The sequence below is a fragment of the Poromitra crassiceps genome (assembly GCF_964638095.1).
Source record: "Poromitra crassiceps genome assembly, chromosome: 7".
NCBI classification, from domain to species: domain Eukaryota; kingdom Metazoa; phylum Chordata; class Actinopteri; order Beryciformes; family Melamphaidae; genus Poromitra; species Poromitra crassiceps.
The window spans coordinates 14,097,048-14,117,047 of NC_139628.1; the positions used below are offsets into that span (position 1 = coordinate 14,097,048).

At 42.5% G+C, this 20,000-nt stretch overlaps 1 protein-coding gene across 1 annotated transcript in view; it reads right to left on the reverse strand.

Moving 5' to 3' along the window:
• The window catches only part of LOC310780204 (NACHT, LRR and PYD domains-containing protein 3-like), a 67,466-nt gene extending 62,996 nt beyond the window's left edge, over positions 1-4,470 (reverse strand). Inside the window, exons 1-2 of the mRNA XM_083640778.1 lie at positions 4,432-4,470; positions 3,968-3,995 (exon numbers count right to left, since the gene is read on the reverse strand). The gene's annotated coding sequence lies outside the window, so the exon portion shown is untranslated. The remainder of the gene's footprint in view (positions 1-3,967; positions 3,996-4,431) is intronic.
• Positions 4,471-20,000: the final 15,530 nt, after the last annotated feature.

Sequence of the window (20,000 nt, forward strand, 5' to 3'; positions counted from 1 at the left end):
TAGTAAAAAAAACTCTTACTAAGGTGGATCTAAAATCTGTCTGATGTCACAAACAGCTGTAATATCAAAACGCTTACTGAGGTGGATCTAAAATCTGTCTGACGTCACAAACAGCTGCAATAACAAAACGCTTACTGAGGTGGATCTAAAATCTGTCTAAATTTTGGCAAGGGAAAAACGGCCATGGCCATACTCAAAGGGGTAATAAAAATAGAGTCCGCACACTGGCAGCTGCTCCCAAATATTTATTCGACCACAAAAAAGTGTGACGTTTCGGGCAAAGCCCTTCCTCAGACATAAATGAAGTGTAGGGACACACCCCTTAAGTACCCTCGCAGGGGTCACCTGACACATCATGTGATACATAAAATTAAACATACAGTGCACTTGTTCATATAATCAAATGGCAACTGGCAATATCAAAACATAATTGTCTCAAAGGACAATAATGGAAGTATTCAGAACAACTTGAATATCACATAAACTGGGGCTATCAGGTATAAACCGTCATAATGAAATGTAATATTTAAGAAGAAAGTGTGATGTAAACTAATACAAGGTGGTCTCTACTACTTTAAAATTGTGGTAGTAGTAAAAAAGTATATGAAGATACCACAGCTGTGAAGAAAATGACACAGGACAGAGATACTAGACATGAGCAATATTCACTACAATGTGGACATAATGAGCTTAGCACATAGGCAAAACCACTAGACCACTTAAGACCAGAATCTCAGAACATAGATCCAACATCCGTAACAATGACATCAGAAGCCCAGTGGCTGTCCACTTCACACAAGCTTCTCACAATGTTTCTTCTCTTAGATACTCAGGCATTGAACTTGTTAAACATCCTGTACGTGGAGGTGACATCAACTCTCTACTACTTAAAAGAGAGGCCTTTTGGATTTTCACCCTGGACACTCGAGCCCCAAGAGGGCTGAACGAAGACTTTGACTTGCGGCCATTTTTGTAGTCATTTTCTGTAGTCATTTGTAGTCCCTTTGCAGGTGTTCTTGTAGGTGTGCTTTTGTGCTTTTGTGTGTGCTAAGCTCATTATGTCCACATTGTAGTGAATATTGCTCATGTCTAGTATCTCTGTCCTGTGTCATTTTCTTCACAGCTGTGGTATCTTCATATACTTTTTTACTACTACCACAATTTTAAAGTAGTAGAGACCACCTTGTATTAGTTTACATCACACTTTCTTCTTAAATATTACATTTCATTATGACGGTTTATGCCTGATAGCCCCAGTTTATGTGATATTCAAGTTGTTCTGAATACTTCCATTATTGTCCTTTGAGACAATTATGTTTTGATATTGCCAGTTGCCATTTGATTATATGAACAAGTGCACTGTATGTTTAATTTTATGTATCACATGATGTGTCAGGTGACCCCTGCGAGGGTACTTAAGGGGTGTGTCCCTACACTTCATTTATGTCTGAGGAAGGGCTTTGCCCGAAACGTCACACTTTTTTGTGGTCGAATAAATATTTGGGAGCAGCTGCCAGTGTGCGGACTCTATTTTTATTACTTATCTGTACTTCAGTCCTGCACCTGACTTTAAATCCCTCACTGGATGTGCGTGCCTTTTTGTACTTTTCATACTCAAAGGGGTCCCTTGACCTGTCACCTCAAGACATCTGAATAATAATGGGTTTTATGGGTACCCACAAGTCTCCCTTTACAGACATGCTCACGTTATGCTAATCAATGTTCCTCTTAAAAAAACATGCAGCTTTTTGCATGCATTATAAATGTGTTATTTTTGCCTATTTCTATTTGAATATTTCTGCATATAGGACCCATAAACAATATTGGAATTGCAGAAATTGAGTGTGACTGGAAAGCTGAGAGTCTTGTAAATTCAATTAGCCCAAGTGTATTCATGTGTGATGATGTTAGTCCCCATCATCTACATTGTGTCTTGAGCCTGTGGTGTGAGGAAGTGTAACCTCTGTAAAGTGGGATTACACACGTGGAAATTACGCCTGTCAGATAATTTGTTGAGGGTTTGTTTATTTCTATAAAGTGAGTTTGAATACAGCATCCTAAATGATCTACATTAGACAACATTGATATTGAGAGAAATCATTATGATTATCATTGTGTTGATTTCAACCATATCATCCAGCCCAATTTTTGGTAAGCTAGTAGGGCTGCAGGCTACAGCCCCTCTGGACAAAAATGCACCAGCCGCCTTGAAATTAAACCATCAGTCAATTGTTAAATATCATCTGCAAGATAACAAACAACATACTTGAATTAGGTATAAGTAAGGAGATGTGTTCAGGCAGAATTAATCACAACAACATAATTGTCACAGCTTACATGTAGCCTATGTCCTTAATGCGCCTATCTGCTTTTCACAACAGCAGGCACATCTGCTGTTAAAGGAGCTTTGATCTATTCTGCGCACATATACACTCATCTCTCTCTCCCTCTCTCTCTTTCCCTCTCTCTCCTCTCACTCTCCCCCCTCTCTTTCCCTCTCTCTCCTCTCACTCTCCCCCCTCTCTCTTTCCCTCTCTCCCTCCCCCCTCTCTCTCCTCTCACTCTCCCCCCTCTCTCTTTCCCTCTCTGCCTCCCCCCTCTCTCTCCTCTCACTCTCCCCTCTCTCTCTTTCCCTCTCTCCCTCCCCCCTCTCCCTCTCACTCTCCCCCCTCTCTCTTTCCCTCTCTCCCTCCCCCCTCTCCCTCTCCCCCCTCTCTCTCCTCTCCCTCCCCCCTCTCTCTTTCCCTCCCCCCTCTCTCTTTCCCTCTGTCCTCTCTCTTTCCCTCTCTCTCTCAAATTTGGCTAGAAGCCAAGGTATGGCACTGTGCCGTACCTTGTCAATACAAATTGACGCAGTTTTAGATGATCTTAACAACACCACAATAAAACACAAAGATGTTGGAAAAGAGTTTTGGGTTGTTTTGAATCTAAACTGCAGGGGCCGTATGCACAAACATTCTGGGAATCCTCTCAGAGAGCTCCTAAATTAGCCTAAAAACCTCTAGCCAGGAGTCTTAGCTTAGGAGTGATTTAGGAAAGTTCTCAGAGCAACTCTGAGGAAGGAAATGACAGAAACTTTTAACTTAGTGAGGAGGTGTGGTTGACCCCGTTCTAGGTATCACTCATTATTTTAGAAGCTGTGATTGGTTAATCAACAAAGAAAAAAAGAAAAACACTCAGTGATAGAATGGACATAGTGAAATAAACCGTTAGAATAGAACCATAGAATTTAGTCTGTATTAAGACATGGTGAAATTATGAATATTATTTTATGTAATGAACAACTCAAATAAAGTAATAAATAAAAAATAAAATTAATTAATTAAATCAAGTAAGCCAGACTTTAAAAGTAGCTACAAAATGTTTGAACACACAGACTTGTGCAGTATTCACATGCTGACAGTTAATATATTTATTTATATGTTTATTTGCCATGCTGGTAATTTCAGGGGAAATTGACTCAGCTGTCATCAATTTCCTTGATTGCAATAGAAACACGCAGAACAAGAAAACCTAACTGGACGGAGGAGCAATGCTCTTACTGTTAGCACAATTCAGAGTTTGGAGAATATTTATCCTACCTCTCTGTCTTTCCGCCATTTTCTCCTCTGCTAAAGAAACTCTCAAGCCTCTTATCAGTTTTCCACCTTAGGAGCTCTCTTAAGGGCTAAGATGTTTTGTGAGTCACTTTTACCTTTACCAGGATCTAGTTCTAACTTTAAGGGGAAATTCTTAGAAAACGTCATAATTCTAAGAATCTTCTTAGAATTTCGTCACTAAGAGCAACTCTTAGTACTAGGAAGCTTTATGAATACGGCCCCAGGTTTTCACACAGACAAAGCTTTAACAGCTGAGATTTCCTCTTTTTAGTCCGAATAAGATAATGGTAGGTGGTAACACAGGTACATCAAATAGTCAGTAGAGTAAAATACAGTGTAAAGTTTAACTGTTAGAAAATGGCTGTTACCTTTAGGTGGAGAAAATCTGCGTCACAACTAACAAGGAAATGATCAGAGGGCGGGAGAGAGAGAGAGAGAGAGAGAGAGAGAGAGAGAGAGAGAGAGAGAGAGAGACGGGGGGGGGGGGCAGATTGTTTTTTATAACTTTATTGCAGCAAGTAGCCCTAAACTCTACTTGACAAGAGCATTTTGAATAAAACATATGAAATTGAAAATGTCAGGCAGAGCAGCACTCTAAAGTTTCATCTGTCTTTTTGCATCAGTGACATTGTTACTAAATAAAACACGAACATGTTGGAAAAGAGTTTAGGGTTGCTTTGAATCTAAACTTCAGGTTTTCACACAGACAAAGCTTTAACAGCTGACATTTCCTCTTTTTAATCTAAATAAGATCATGGTAGGTGGTAACATAGGTACATCTAAGAGTCAGGAGAGTAAAATAGACTGTAAACTGATAGAAAATTGCTTTTACCTTTAGGTGGAGAAAATAATCTGCGCCACGATTAACCAGGTAACAAGGAAATGAACCCAGAGGGCGGAGAGAGAGAGAGAGAGAGAGAGAGAGAGAGAGAGAGAGAGAGAGAGAGAGAGAGAGAGAGAGAGAGAGAGAGAGAGAGAGAGAGAGAGAGAGAGAGAGAGAGAGAGAGAGAGAGAGAGAGGGGACTTAACCAGGAAATGAACACTGAGGGCAGAGAGAGAGAGAGAGCCTGTCTGGAGGCTTGCAGGCTGATTTACTGACCTGTCTAACAGCCTGTCTGTCTGTCTGTCTGTAGGCTTGCAGGCTGTTACTGACCTGTCTAACAGCCTGTCTGTCTGTAGGCTTGCAGGCTGTTTTACTGACCCGTCTAACAGCCTGTCTGCTGTTTTACTGACCTGTCTAACAGCCTGTCTTTCTGTCTGGAGGCTTGCAGGCTGTTACTGACCTGTCTGTCTGTCTGTCTGTCTGTCTGTATACTTGCAGGCTGTTACTGACCTGTCTAACAGCCTGTCTGTCTGTCTGGAGACTTGCAGGCTGTTATTGACCTGTCTAACAGCCTGTCTGTCTGTCTGTCTGTCTGTCTGTCTGTCTGTCTGTCTGTCTGTCTGGAGGCTTGCAGGCTACTGACCTGTCTAACAGCCTGTCTGGCTGGAGGCTTGCAGGCTGTTACTGACCTGTCTAACAGCCTGTCTGTCTGTCTGTCTGTCTGTCTGGAGGCTTGCAGGGTGTTACTGACCTGTCTAACAGTCTGTCTGTCTGTCTGTCTGTCTGGAGGCTTGCAGGGTGTTACTGACCTGCCTAACAGTCTGTCTGTCTCTCTGGAGGCTTACAGGCTGTTTTACTAACCTGTCTAACAGGTCTTTCCCTCTCTCCCTCCCCCCTCTCTCTTTCCCTCTGTCCTCTCTCTTTCCCTCGCTCTCTCAAATTTGGCTAGAAGCCAAGGTATGGCACTGTGCCGTACCTTGTCAATACAAATTGACGCAGTTTTAGATGATCTTAACAACACCACAATAAAACACAAAGATGTTGGAAAAGAGTTTTGGGTTGTTTTGAATCTAAACTGCAGGGGCCGTATGCACAAACATTCTGGGAATCCTCTCAGAGAGCTCCTAAATTAGCCTAAAAACTTCTAGCCCCAGGAGTCTTAGCTTAAGGAGTGATTTAGGAAAGTTCTCAGAGCAACTCTGAGGAAGGAAATGACAGAAACGTTTAACTTAGTGAGGAGGTGTGGTTGACCCCGTTCTAGGTATGACTCATTATTTTAGACGCTGTGATTGGTTAATCAACAAAGAAAAAAAGAAAAACACTCAGTGATAGAATGGACATAGTGAAATAAACCGTTAGAATAAAACCATAGAATTTAGTCTGTATTAAGACATGGTGAAATTATGAATATTATTTTATGTAATGAACAACTTAAATAAAGTAATAAATAAAAAATAAAATAAATTCATTAAATCAAGTAAGCCAGACTTTAAAAGTAGCTACAAAATGTTTGAACACACAGACTTGTGCAGTATTCACATACTGACAGTTAATATATTGATTTATATGTTTATTTGCCATGCTGGTAATTTCAGGGGAAATTGACTCAGCTGTCATCAATTTCCTTGATTGCAATGGAAACACGCAGAAGAAGAAAACCTAACTGGACGGAGGAGCAATGCTCTTACTGTTAGCACAATTCAGAGTTTGGAGAATATTGATCCTACCTCTCTGTCTTTCCGCCATTTTCTCCTCTGCTAAAGAAACTCTCAAGCCTCTTAAAAGTCCTCTTCCCTCCTCTTATCAGTTTTCCACCTTAGGAGCTCTTAAGGGCTAAGATGTTTTGTGAGTAACTTTTATCTTTACCAGGATCTAGTCCTAACTTTAAGGGGAAATTCTTAGAAAACGTCATAATTCTAAGAATCTTCTTAGAATTTCGTCACTAAGAGCAACTCTTAGTACTAGGAAGCTTTATGAATACGGCCCCAGGTTTTCACACAGACAAAGCTTTAACAGCTGAGATTTCCTCTTTTTAGTCTAAATAAGATAATGGTAGGTGGTAACACAGTCACATCAAATAGTCAGTAGAGTGAAATAGAGTGTAAAGTTTAACTGTTAGAAAGTTGCTGTTACCTTTAGGTGGAGAAAATCTGCGCCACAACTAACAAGGAAATGATCAGACAGCGAGAGAGAGAGAGAGAGAGAGAGAGAGAGAGAGAGAGACGGGGGGGAGCAGATTGTTTTTCATAACTTTATTGCAGCAAGTAGCCCTAACTCTACTTGACAATAGCATTTTGAATAAAACATATGAAATTGAAAATGTCAGGCAGAGCAGCACTCTAAAGTTTCATCTGTCTTTTTGCATCAGTGACATTGTTACTAAATAAAACACGAACATGTTGGAAAAGAGTTTAGGGTTGCTTTGAATCTAAACTTCAGGTTTTCACACAGACAAAGCTTTAACAGCTGATATTTCCTCTTTTTAATCTAAATAAGATCATGGTAGGTGGTAACACAGGTACATCTAAGAGTCAGGAGAGTAAAATAGACTGTAAACTGACAGAAAATTGCGTTTACCTTTAGGTGGAGAAAATAATCTGCGCCACGATTAACCAGGTAACAAGGAAATGAACCCAGAGGGCGGAGAGAGAGAGAGAGAGAGAGAGAGAGAGAGAGAGAGAGAGGACTTAACCAGGAAATGAACACTGAGGGCAGAGAGAGAGAGAGAGCCTGTCTGGAGGCTTGCAGGCTGATTTACTGACCTGTCTAACAGCCTGTCTGTCTGTCTGTAGGCTTGCAGGCTGTTACTGACCTGTCTAACAGCCTGTCTGTCTGTCTGTAGGCTTGCAGGCTGTTACTGACCTGTCTAACAGCCTGTCTGTCTGTCTGTAGGCTTGCAGGCTGTTTTACTGACCCGTCTAACAGCCTGTCTTTCTGTCTGGAGGCTTGCAGGCTGTTATTGACCTGTCTAACAGCCTGTCTGTCTGTCTGGAGGCTTGCAGGCTGTTACTGACCTGTCTAACAGCCTGTCTGTCTGTCTGTCTGTCTGTCTGTCTGTCTGTCTGTCTGTCTGTCTGTCTGTCTGTAGACTTGCAGGCTGTTACTGACCTGTCTAACAGCCTGTCTGTCTGTCTGTCTGGAGGCTTGCAGGCTGTTACTGACCTGTCTAACAGCATGTCTGTCTGTCTGTCTGTCTGTCTGTCTGTCTGTCTGTCTGTCTGTCTGTCTGTCTGGAGACTTGCAGGCTGTTATTGACCTGTCTAACAGCCTGTCTGTCTGTCTGTCTGTCTGTCTGTCTGTCTGTCTGTCTGTCTGTCTGGAGGCTTGCAGGCTGTTACTGACCTGTCTAACAGCCTGTCTGTCTGTCTGTCTGTCTGTCTGTCTGGAGGCTTGCAGGGTGTTACTGACCTGTCTAACATTCTGTCTGTCTGTCTGGAGGTTTGCAGGCTGTTTTACTGACCTGTCTAACAGCCTGTCTGGAGGCTTGCAGGCTGTTTTACTGACCTGTCTAACAGCCTGTCTACCTGGCTGTCTGTCTGGAGGCTTGCAGGCTGTTTTACTGACCTGTCTAACAGCCTGTCTGTCTGTCTGGAGGTTTGCAGGCTGTTTTACTGACCTGTCTAACAGCCTGTCTGTCTGTCTGGAGGTTTGCAGGCTGTTTTACTGACCTGTCTAACAGCCTGTCTGTCTGTCTGGAGGCTTGCAGGCTGTTTTACTGACCTGTCTAACAGCCTGTCTACCTGGCTGTCTGTCTGGAGGCTTGCAGGCTGTTTTACTGACCTGTCTAACAGCCTGTCTACATGGCTGTCTGTCTGGAGGCTTGCAGGCTGTTTTACTGACCTGTCTAACAGCCTGTCTACCTGGCTGTCTGTCTGTAGGCTTGCAGGCTGTTTTACCGACCTGTCTAACAGCCTGTCTACCTGGCTGTCTGTCTGGAGGCTTGCAGGCTGTTTTACTGACCTGTCTAACAGTCTGTCTGTCTGGACACTTGCCCAGAGGTGGAGCGGGATTTGATCCACTGACCTCCCGCTTGCAAAGCACACACGCTAACGATGATGCCAAGAGAGCTGAGCTCCCTGTATGCAACCTTCCTACAATGTTTTGGGGTGCCAGTGGGCATGGAAAGTTACATTACATGTGTGTCACATAGTCAGATAACATAACATTGTTGATTTCATATTAAACTGCCTTCATGTGTTGTTGGAAACATTGAAATTATAACCCCCCGAAATGCAGAGATGTGATTATTTGTTTATTATTGTTTGGCATTTGTAAGTAAAAGCCTTTACATACTTGTGCGTCAAACCCCTCGTCGAATGTGCCGAGGCTGGTGAGCCTCCAGGCACAGCTGCTCCTCAAAAATGTGACTTGACGCAGCTGACGCAAAGACCGCAAGTATAATACATGAATGAATGAATGAATGAATAATTATTTTATTTGCGTGTCATGCCACATTGTGGCCCATCCCACATGGGATTATATGACACAGTTACACAAAATATATACATTTTCTTTTTCTTATTTTATCTATACATTTCATTCCTCCTCATCAACCAAGCCTTTTCTAAGAAAGTGGCAAATGCAAAAGTTTCATATTGGAAGAGCCGTATGAATTTTTCAGAGTCTTCCAACCACACAAATTCATTTTCTTTGTCTACCTTATTAAAAAAACTCTGCCTGATAGTATTATAGAAGGGACAATAGAATACAAAGTGTGTTTCGTTTTCAACTTCCTTAAGTTCACACAGACTGCACAGTCTATCCTCCTCAGCAGTGCCCACAAATCGGCCTGTCTCAAGATGAAGGCCAAGTATGCCAGCTCTGATTTAAGCACAATATAGATGGGACAATAACAGGAGAAAGTGAAAGGTATATATGCACTATATATTCTCTCCTGGGCTAACTTCTAGTAATTGAAATCCTAGTGAGATCACACAATTTACTCATAGCTGAGGACTCCCCTGTGACCTCTCATCAAGCTGACGTTTGAGAATAGACTAGCTGCCGCCGGCAACGCTCCAAGTCGAGGCTACAGCACAAGCATGTTTTCCACTTTATTCCTACTGTTCCATTAATCCTATTTTTACTCATAGTTGCTTTTACTTGAAGTGTGTTTTATATAAATCAAAAGATCAATTACATGCAACACACACACACACACACACACACACACACACACAAGTCGTTGGGAGTTTACGAGGAGCCCGTGAAGGCAGCAGCACAACTATAGTGGGAAAGTGGCTCGTCACGTGACGCGAGCAGAGCATCCAACATGGCGGGGGTGATATTTTTTTTCCATGATGGCGAAGGCATGACCCGCCCATCTCTGCCTCACAACACTTTAAGGCAGTTGACTCTGTCTTGTAGACATCACAGTCTCAATAAATGCACCAATGCCTCATGCTTGTTGTGTTGATAAATTTGACCAAATTGACTAAAACTAAAGATATCTATATTTTACTTTTAGTTGACATCATTTCAGTTAGTTTTTTTCTAAAGTCTAGTTTTTGTTTTATTTATTTCATTTTTATTTCAGTTAACTAAAATGATTTTTTTCCACACCTATTGTTACTTTTAGAGATAGAGATAGAGAGCCGCAGGAATGAACCCGGAAGTATACTAATAAAATAAGTATAAAATAAGGTCTGTGATTAACACAAGTTTATCGTAACGCAAATTTGGGTTTAGCAGGATAATCTTCACAAACGTGAATAACTTTTATGACTTCTGGAATGTAAATGTGTGTTTTTTAAATGCGATTTTAAGAAAACAGTTCAAAAGTCATAAAAGTTATTCATGTTTGTGAAGATTATCCTGCTGAACCCAAATTTGCGTTCCCATAAACTTTTGTTAATCACAGACGTTATTTTATGTATTAAAGTGAAATCCCCATTCTAAAACCCCATAGACTTTTCCACTGACAAACCAAATGGCGGCGATTTCTGGATAAACCCTATAAAAATACATCATCCCTCCGGTATTCTTTACTCCTACAGTATTTCTATGATGACTTCACCGAGAAGAGATCCAATACAGCCAATCACAGTTTCATGAAGCCTGACATCATCCAGAGCAACACGGTCAACCCCGCCCATTCTCTTAGCTTAAGAGTTCTCCTCCTTCCTTAGTCAAAGTTGCTCTCAGTAGCTTTGTGAACAGGTTTTAAGAGGAAACTTTTAACTAGGAACTTTTAGTGCTATTTAGGAGGCATCCTAGTGATAAGATAAAATGTGTTGTGAATACGGGCCCTGATCTATTCTAGAGGCAGCTTCTACTACTATACTCCTGGGGCCATATGCCTAAAGAGTCTGAGAATCCTCTCAGAGAGCTCCTAACTTAGCCTAAAAATTCCTAGCAAGGAGTCTTAGCTTAGGAGTGATTCCAGAACATTCTCAGAGAACTCTGAGCAAGGAATGGACAGAAACTCCTATCTTAGTGAGGAGGTGTGGTTGACCCCGTTGCCAGGTATGAGTCATCATTTCAAAAGCTGTGATTGGTTGATCCTAAAAGCTAGATAAAAATACACTTTTGGTGATAATGGGCATAGAATGGACCGCCAAATCAATAAACTTAATCATAGAATAATCTCTATGAAGACTGTGTAATTATAAATAATATTTTACATAAAAAGAAAATCTCTGTTAAATGAATAGTAAGCTATACTTCAAAATTATCTTAAAAAATGTGTGAAAACTCAGGCCCACTTGCACAGTATTCACATGCTGATAGTTATATTTATTTGCGTCCATGCCCTTTTGTGAGCCTGTAAAGTGTGGACATCCAGCGGAAATGAAACAAATTGTGTCACAATATGAGGCTGTGACAGCGCTGTCAGTGTTTGCTTGATGACCCTGCTGATGGAGGGTTGTGACAGACCCAAGTCATCACTGCTGCATTGTTGCATTTTACCTGTTGCTAAATACCTCAGTGTTGTGATGACTTTCATTTCCGGTGATATTGCATTGTGGCGTTGGGTTGGAGAAGTAAGCGCATCTCTAATGAGATCAACCACGAACATGATTCCTGCACGATCCAATCTGTAGCGTTTAATTAATTCACTGTCATCCAGTGTTTGGAGAATATCTCTCCTGCCTCTTCTTTCCGCCATTTTCTCCTCTGCTTAGGGAACTCCTAAGCCTCTTAAAAGTCCTCTTCCCTGCTCTTAACAGATCTCACCTTAGGAGCTCTCTTAACACGTTAACTGCCAACGACGTACTGATACGTCAAGCAGAATCCAACCGTTCACTGCCAGCGACGTATGGATACGTCAAAAAAAAAAATTTTTTTTTTTGACGGTGGATCGTTGATCTGGCCCTTTTGCATCTTCTATTATACTGTTAGAGCCGCCGGGCGTGTGCAATCCATTCCGCCGACCCACTGAGTGGCGACGGTGCTCAGACTATTGAGTGTTGTTTGGCCAGAAACGCACGCATTCCAGCTGAGCTCAACCGAGGACCCAGAAGCGAACGAGCCTCATTCTCATACTGTAGGCGAAAACCTTTCACACGGGCGCACGGCGGTGGGGGCTTCCAAAGGTGGACTGGGTGGAAAGCACACTTTGAAGCGCGCAGCATAAGCCTAGAGTCACACAAGGCTTCGTCAAAGCTCTCAACCGAAAATCCAAGAACGGATTAAGCCACATCCACGCTCGCCGACGAGAGGCTGCTGCTCACTGCTCAGACAGGCAGGAGAGACTGGCTTGTGACTGACAAACGCTGCTGAAATCCACCAGACACGCCCACGGAGGGAGGAGTTGTAAGGAGAGGGGGTGCGGGTGCTGCTATGGAGGAAATTACTGTTCAGAACTATATTGTTTATGTCTGATAGTCTCACTGATGCCAAAAATAAATGGTTAAAGTGACTGTTTGATATTGAATTTCACAAAACTGCGATTATCTCAGCTTTTTGTCTCAGACGCTGAAACCATGCTGTACTCAACGGCTAATATCTACATAACTACTAACTCTACAAACTAACTCTTTTAGACAGAGAAAGCACACATTCTATTAGTACTTTTGTGAACTTTGTGTTGACAAACTCCAAGCAGAAAATTATCCTTGGCTCTTGTAAAATGAGCCAGAATCCTCAAAAAAACCCTCTGGCAAAAGCTACCTACAGTAAAAAAAAAAAAAGGCTGGCAGTGAATGTGTTAAGAGCTAGTATTCTTTAGGAATACCTTTTATCTTTACTAGGATCTACTCTTCACTTTTAGGGGAAATTCTAAGAAAACATCATGATTCTAAGAATTTTCTTAGAATTTGGCCACTAGGAGCAACTCTTTGCACTAAGAATCTTTAGGAATACGGCCCCTGTCCTACAGCCCCAGTGCAGCAGGTAGAACTCTGGCTCCCTCTGCTGGTCTGAGCTTCACACTCACAAGGTTTGATGGAAGTTTGACTGCAGACTACATTTGGAGGAAAGTGATGCCTACACCGACATTACTACTACTTCCTATTATGAGCATTACTGTACTACTACTCCAGTACTACTGTACAATTATTACTTCACAGACCTTCACTGGATTTGAAGACTTTGGCCAGTGACTCGACTGGGCCATGTGTCACCTTGAAGAGACCCAAGACTAATTGTAATAAGTGCAGCAACACCACAACAAATACACATAATTATGCCGACAGTAATTCACATACTAAATATTTACATTGATATTTACATAAGGAGCAAACAGATGAATGAAGACATCGACCTTGCAGCTTTCATAAATCATTCAAAAGTGTGCCACATTTATCTTGAAAGCTCCACCAAACAAGATGTGATACACCTGAAAACTCCTTCGAGCATGACATGCCATGTGATCTCATCATTCAATCCTTTGGGGGAATAACGTTTGCAAGTTGCAAAAATGGGTGAATTGGGTGGGAAGTTGAAAAAGGCTAATTGCTCCGATATCAACAACCGGTGAAGGGATTTCAAAGCTCATGAGCTTATTGGAAAGAGTGAGAGTCTAAATGCTTAACAAGCGAAACTTTGGGTCACTCAGTGCCAGTGGTGTTTTGAGCCCGGTGAAGTGGTTAAAGCAGCAGGCAATGGGCTTAGATAATGTAGCTAGCAGCTAGCTAGCTAGTGTTGTGCTCGTAGGAGCTGGTTTAGTTATGAAATATGGTCATCAATAATTATGAATTATTGATGACCATACATTTATGAAATAAAACACACACACACACACACACACACACACACACACACACACACACACACACACACATACACACACACAGAAGCCTGCATGCTCAGTCAGCACACAGACCTAAACACACACACCTGCACACACACACATGCACACACACACACACACACACACACACACACACACACTTGCACAAAAACACAAACCATCGAGTATGCAAGTGAAATGGGTTATTCATATATTAGCTATAGAGGTGTTTATTAGTTTGTAGAATTAAATGTGATGAACTGCCATTTTAATCATTATGTTAATGTCCATTGATGTTGTGATTAATTCAATCTTTTGATTACATAATTCTATGAATCTTTGGTGATAATTCATGTATTCTAATCTGTGACAGAAGCTTACGGACTTAAACCTTCAAATAACTATACACTGTACATTATTAATATTACTATGAGACTGATACGATTAATAATCATAGTGGTTTGTCGTCTAAAATATGCCATAACTGGACTTTTAGACAGGTGTGTGGCCTTATCCACACCTAATCTTACAGAGAATACAATATTTTCTGACAAATTTCATATATTTTAGGGACATCAATAATTCAGAATTATTGAATTCATAATTATTGATGACCATATTTCATAACCAAACCATCAGCACAACACTAGTTAGCATGCTAAGCTTGGCCTCAGTCAGAATCGAACTGACATGACGCATCAGTAGTGTTCTATTGAGACATATACGTCATGGTTCCATATTAGCAACAGCTTATTTTTTTTATTTTTTTTTTACAAAATGAGGTAATTTGTCCAGTGTGTGTGTAACAGTGTGTCTAATCAACATGGTCAGAGCAGGACTCAGAAACATGAAATATCTTCAAAATGACAAGATACACTGGAGGGGGTGGGGCTTTAAAGTGATACTGATACCAATAGATTACTTCACTCCATACATTCTTTAATGTTTTGGTGGCATCTCAGCACGCTGACCTGCCAACTCCATCACATAGGCCTACACCACGCTCCACTTCACCACCACAGACTGTACTGTCAACTCTGTCACATACACCACGCTCCACTTCACCACCACAGACTGTACTGTCAACTCCGTCACATACACCACGCTCCACTTCACCACCACAGACTGTACTGTCAACTCTGTCACATACACCACGCTCCACTTCACCACCACAGACTGTACTGTCAACTCCGTCACATACACCACGCTCCACTTCACCACCACAGACTGTACTGTCAACTCTGTCACATACACCACGCTCCACTTCACCACCACAGACTGTACTGTCAACTCTGTCACATACACCACGCTCCACTTCACCACCACAGACTGTACTGTCAACTCCGTCACATACACCACGCTCCACTTCACCACCACAGACTGTACTGTCAACTCTGTCACATACACCACGCTCCACTTCACCACCACAGACTGTACTGTCAACTCTGTCACATACACCACGCTCCACTTCACCACCACAGACTGTACTGTCAACTCTGTCACATACACCACGCTCCACTTCACCACCACAGACTGTACTGTCAACTCCGTCACATACACCACGCTCCACTTCACCACCACAGACTGTACTGTCAAATCTGTCACATACACCACGCTCCACTTCACCACCACAGACTGTACTGTCAACTCCGTCACATACACCACGCTCCACTTCACCACCACAGACTGTACTGTCAAATCTGTCACATACACCACGCTCCACTTCACCACCACAGACTGTACTGTCAACTCTGTCACATACACCATGCTCCACTTCACCACCACAGACTGTACTGTCAACTCCATCACATACACCACGCTCCACTTCACCACCACAGACTGTACTGTCAACTCTGTCACATACACCACGCTCCACTTCACCACCACAGACTGTACTGTCAACTCTGTCACATACACCACGCTCCACTTCACCACCACAGACTGTATTGTCAACGCTGTCACATACACCACGCTCCACTTCACCACCACAGACTGTACTGTCAACTCTGTCACATACACCACTCTCCACTTCACCACCACAGACTGTACTGTCAACTCTGTCACATACACCACGCTCCACTTCACCACCACAGACTGTACTGTCAACTCTGTCACATACACCACGCTCCACTTCACCACCACAGACTGTACTGTCAACTCTGTGACATACACCACGCTCCACTTCACCACCACCGACTGTACTGTCAACTCTGTCACATACACCACGCTCCACTTCACCGCCACAGACTGTACTGTCAACTCTGTCACATATACCACGCTCCACTTCACCACCACAGACTACTGTCAACTCTGTCACATACACCACACTCCACTTCACCACCACAGACTGTTCTGTCAACTCTGTCACATACACGACGCTCCACTTCACCACCACAGACTGTACTGTCAACTCTGTCACATACACCACGCTCCACTTCACCACCACAGACTGTACTGCCAACTCCGTCACATACACCACGCTCCACTTCACCACCACAGACTGTACTGCCAACTCTGTCACATACACCACGCTCCACTTCCCCACCACATACTGTACTGTCAACTCTGTCACATACACCACGCTCCACTTCACCACCACAGACTGTACTGTCAACTCCGTCACATACACCACGCTCCACTTCACCACCACAGACTGTACTGCCAACTCCGTCACATACACCACGCTCCACTTCACCACCACAGACTGTACTGCCAACTCCGTCACATACACCACGCTCCACTTCACCACCACAGACTGTACTGTCAACTCCGTCACATACACCACGCTCCACTTCACCACCACAGACTGTATGGGCTGTAGCTGCTGCGGTAGTGAGCCAATCACACATCACATTAAAGTGAAGAACGCTTGCGGTCAGATACAGGCATTGTTTGACTGGAGGAGTTTCAATACTGGCACTGGGTTATTAGGTTATTAGTACTGATACTAAATGATGTCTAATTAAAGGATGACTTTACCGATTATCAAACCACTTTGTATCATTATAATATGGTTAATATAAGCACATGGCCAGTGTTTACCTATATGTTTTCTACATGGAGAGCTCCCATTTCATCCTCTGGCAAAGCGCTCCGTTGTGCTGCGTTTTAGGGAACTGCAAAAGCTCTGCTTGAGATGTGGAATCTGCTCTGAGTGCCGTCGATTTGGCTTCCAGGGCGACAAGCTGCTATTGCTTCTTTAGACTTTTGACTATATGCTAGGGGTGTCACGATACACTCAGTTCACGATACGATACGTATCACGATACTGGGTTCACGATAACGATACGATACGATACGATTTTAACAATATTTTTTTAAACTTGAATAATGACAATATATGACTGGAAAAGTAGTATTTTATTTGAAATGCACAAATACAAAACATGCTGTTGTGGGAAATTGTTATTACAATAACAACTAGAAAAAACATGAGATTGGAGATAAGGCTTATCTTGAAATAGAATGAGTTACACCGTCACTTAGATTTACTTTGAACTAAAAGGTTTCTCAGCAGTATAAATTCTCATTATGCATCTTCAGTTTTTCTTCAAACTCAAACAACAAGACTTTTCTTAGTCTATTTTTTATGCATCTTCAGTTTTTCCTGTCAAGTAAAGAGTTTTGCCAGAAACTCAATTGAATGGTTTCTCTCCTGTATAACTTCTCATGTGTCTCTTCAGAGACTTGTTCAACTGAACTACTTTCCACACATTGAACTTCAACAAACAAAGACGTTTCTTTGTCTACTTTTGAAAAAAAAAAAAAAAAAAAAAAAAAAAAAAAAAAAAATTCACGATATGAGATTTAATCTCAACGATACATATCGTGACGTTTTACTATCGCGAAATTTCGTGGGACGATATATTGTGACACCCCTACTATATGCACATCCACAGAGAATCACATCAGAGCCTTAATGACTTACAGCTGGCCTGCAGGAGGACCTTTCTCCGTGAGGTAAACAGAGAGAGAAGACAAAACACTGCCCATGTGCTTATATTACCAAGATTATACAGTATACAAAGTGGGTTGGTCCTATACATATCTGGGTATTGGCCTAGACACCAAACTTTCTTTTCAGTCACATGTTGAACATCTCACAAAAACATTGAGGGGGGAAACTGGTTTCTTGTATAGGAATAAATCTTGTTTTTCATTTTACTCTAGAACTCTTGTTCAGTCATTAATATTGTCTGTTTTTGATTATGGGGATGTTGTATATATATGATAGAAACTCACCGGTAGTGAGCTCACTCAAAATAGATTAAAAACTCACTGGGTGCAGGGCAAGCAAAGAGTTCAGTAGTGAGCAAAAGCCAGCACTCCAAATGTCCTTTCACAGGTTTTAATAGTTCCACAAAACCGGGCAGTAGCAACAACAAACGTCTCAGCCAAAGGCCTTTGCTGTCTTTTTCTCACTACTGATGTTGTATATATGGACACCTCACCCACCACCCTGAAACCACTGGAAGCTGTATATCATAGTGCTCAGCGTTTTATAACAGGTGAGGGTTTCCTCACTCACCACTGTAAACTGTACGACACGGTAGGTTGGTCCTCCCTGAGAGATCGTAGAGAGCAACTTTGTTTTATTTTTATATACAAAGCACTGATTGGGAAGCTCCCTTTTTATCTGTCCTCACTTCTTACTCACAACAATGTAAGTTATCGAACACACTTGCTGAGCCATGTCAGGCTGGCTGTCCCTCATGTAGGGGACCGAACAGGGAAAGACTGCTTTTTCTTATTATGCTCCTGATAAATGGAACAGACTCCAGGACACTTTGAAACTGGACCAATTGATCCCTCTTGATTCATTTATGAGTGCTCCTAGAGGGTACCCTACATGAGGAGTGCTCATGTTCTATTTCAAATGTTTTATCATTTGTTCACACTGTTCTATCTTGTATGTCTGTAACTTGTTTATATATGTCCTTATGTAATCAGGGCACTCTTGAAAATGAGAGCTTGCTCTCAAGAGATTCCCCTCTATACACAAAGGCAAACAAATAAAGCATAAATGGTAAAGCCATCCTTTAAACTGATGGAACCAAAGGTACGAATATTAGCCTTGTGTTCCCTGTAGCCAACATCTGAGAACCAAAGCACTTACCATGTTGCCAATGTGTTGTGAGCTCTTCTTGGAGAGGATGCTGCCTCTGTGATCCATAAAGTCCGTCAGATGAATATTGAAAGCTGCTCGTTAAATAGACTCCTCGTTAAGTGGCAAATCAACTGATGTCTTCTGCTTAACTCATTGAGTGCCAGCCACTTTTGGAGAACGGACGCTCCCAGTGCCAGAGTTTCAGAGCGTTTTCAGTGATTTCTCGAGGCCCACAGAATATTGTGTGATATTACTATGTAAACACCGAACACGCACAAAGAACGATGAGACTCTATTGTATCAGCAGCAAAAAAAAGTTTATTGATATCATTTTCCGTTCTTTAGTTATCAGCCGGAGAAGATAGGTCAAAAACAGCAAATACAGGCGTTTCCATTTAGAAGCTGAGATATTGAGCCTTTTGTGAAATATAGCATTTCAAGCAAATCACTGACTCTGAAGCTAATAATTTCTGACCTGAAACATCTGAACAGTAATTTCCTTCAATATAACAGCACCCCCACCCCCTCTACTGCAAACTCCTCCTCCGTGTGTGTGTCTCTGGTGGCTCTGTTCGCTCTGAGTGCTGCTTGTGTCAGGCGAGTCTCTGCTGCCTGGATGGCGGCCGCTCGTCGGGGCAGTCTGGATCGGGCTCGCTCGTTTCTGGGGTTTCGGTTGTGAGCTGGGATGAAGCTGCGTCCGATTCTGGGCTTTCTGGGCTTTCTGCTGCCCTGCGTGCCCCACCCCCCTCCTCCTCCGTGGGAGTGTCTCTGGGGCTCTGCTGCGTTTGCTCTCGCTCTGCGTTTGCTCTGTCTGCACTGAAAAGTGCGCTGCATCCCCCCGCTTTTTCACAGCGTGTCGCCGGCTCCCAGCTGAGAATAATGTAACTTTTCAGAAAGACGCTGGTGTCGGCAACTAAATCATATGGAGGGGCTATCGCAGCGGACACGGAGGGGCTCAATTGTGGCAGCAGATTGACTGCTGTTCACAGGCACAGCTAACGTTATGCTTCATGCATATCGATGCGATTTCCGTTTCCCCATTACTTCTTCTCTCTTTTTTCCTCGCCTTTCTCTAATCTGGAGAGCACTGTTGCCACCTAATGGGTCCCTAAAATAGCTTTTACACATTCAACATCCACCATACTTTCACAGGAGATGGATCTGGCTTTGATCCACGTCCCACCGTCAAAAAACGCAATTGACGAACATACTCGTCCTTGGCACTCAATGAGTTAATAACGGGCAATATGAATGTGCTGATATGTGTTTGGCCACGGCTGGTGCACATTTAAAGAGCTG